The sequence below is a fragment of the Lutra lutra genome, chromosome 2, assembly GCF_902655055.1.
Source record: "Lutra lutra chromosome 2, mLutLut1.2, whole genome shotgun sequence".
In the NCBI taxonomy this organism is placed as follows: Eukaryota; Metazoa; Chordata; class Mammalia; order Carnivora; family Mustelidae; genus Lutra; species Lutra lutra.
The window spans coordinates 63686487-63688264 of NC_062279.1; the positions used below are offsets into that span (position 1 = coordinate 63686487).

General features: G+C 40.6%; 1 non-coding gene across 1 annotated transcript; it reads left to right on the plus strand.

The window, feature by feature from the left end:
- Positions 1–1084: 1084 nt before the first annotated feature.
- On the plus strand, positions 1085–1189 carry LOC125094539 (U6 spliceosomal RNA). The gene has a single exon (XR_007125562.1). It is a non-coding gene; the product is annotated as a U6 spliceosomal RNA (small nuclear RNA).
- The last annotated feature ends 589 nt before the right edge of the window (positions 1190–1778 follow it).

Below are 1778 nucleotides of genomic sequence, written 5' to 3' on the forward strand. Positions count from 1 at the left end.
TTCGTACTGACCCATCAACTGAACACTCTTTCTACATACATAAGAAGCAAAAAGCTAGTTCTATTTAAATAGATCTTAGATTACATGAATTAAAACTACAGGTTTTACTTATGCAGAGGTAGACTCTATCCAATAAAGATGATCACTAAAAGTTGTCTGTCAATCAAATTTTATAAACTGAATTATAATCTAAAGTACTGGGGGAGGTACATCTGAGTGGCTCAGCCAGTTAAGTGTCTGACTCTTGATTTCAGCTCAAGTATGATCTCAGAGTTGTGAGTTCAAGCCCCGCATTAGGCTCCATGCTGCATGTGGAGCCTACTTAAATTCTCTCTCTCCCTCTCCCTCTGGCCCACCCCACCTAAAAAAAAGTACTAGGGGAGCTTCTCTGTCAGTTGATGCCAGCCTATGATACTGCCTTTTGTAATGACAAAAAAGAAAGAGAGGTAAATTTGTAAAAGTAAATCATTTTATTACCAACAAATTTGTCATTTTTGCTATTAAAGTAGTATTTTGTTTCACCATCTTGAGGAGGCCCTTTTGGATAGGATTCATGTTTTATTTTTTTTTAAGATTTTATTTATTTATTTATTTGTCAGAGAGAGAGAGAGAGAGAGAAAGAGCAGGCACAAGCAGGCAGAGTGGCAGGCAGAGGCGAAGAGAGAAGCAGGCTCCCCACCGAGCAAGGAGCCCGATGCAGGACTTGATCCCAGGACCCTGGGATCATGACCTGAGCCGAAGGCAGCAGCTTAACCAACTGAGCCACCCAGGCGTCCCTGGATTCATTTTAAAGGGAGAGACTAAGGCATAAAAAAAAAAAAAAACAAAAAAAAAACCCCACACACAGTATTTATCAGCCAAGTGAATTTTGCCTAAATTCTTTCTTCCACTGAATAGACATTTATTGAAATGTTCTTTAAGCCAAATATTGAGCAATAGAGAACTGGACAGGCCTAGACCCTGGCCTCAGAAAGTTGACGTTCAAGAAGGAAATGTAAACATTAAGAAAATATTTATAAGTACGATAGGTGTTAAGAAAGAAATCCAGATTGATATGGGGATATTTAAAATGACATCTTCAAATGCTTGCTTTGGCAGAACGTATACTAAAATTGGAATAATACAGAGAAGATTAGCATGGCCTCTATACAAGGATGACGTGCAAGTTCACAAAGAATTCCATGTTTTAAAAATAAAATAAAATAATATGACATCTTCAAGGCCTTCCTGGGGATACCACATTAAGGCTGAGGCCTGAACAATGAGTGACAGTTGGCCAAGCAGTAAAAAGAAACAGCATGCTCTTGGTTCAGAGGCAAGAGAAAGATTGTCACATAAAAGGAACTGAACAAAGCCCAGTAAGGCCCACATAGAGAAGTGATGAGAGAGGACAGAGAAGGTGGGAGTGGAGACTGAAGGTATGGTTAGTATTCAGTTTGTGGAGGTCCCTGCCATTGGGTGAGATGTTTGAGACTTATTCCTGAGAACAGTAGAAAACCACTGAAAGGGGTAAAGCAGGTATCATGGTGATGGTTTCATGAAAACATATAAAGCAAATAACACTCATCCAACTCTTATAAGAACCATCTGTTACAGCCTAAGGAAACCTCCAAGGGGCAGAACCAGAGATATACAGCCTGGCAGGCAGAGAGTTGATTTTAAGCAGTGAGACCAAGGAACAGAGGAGGGGACTCAGAGGAGTGACATGAAGGAGTGAAAGCCAATCCAAAGGTTCACTACTGAGCTGACCTCCCTTGTGGGCAGCGGATCTCCGTTCC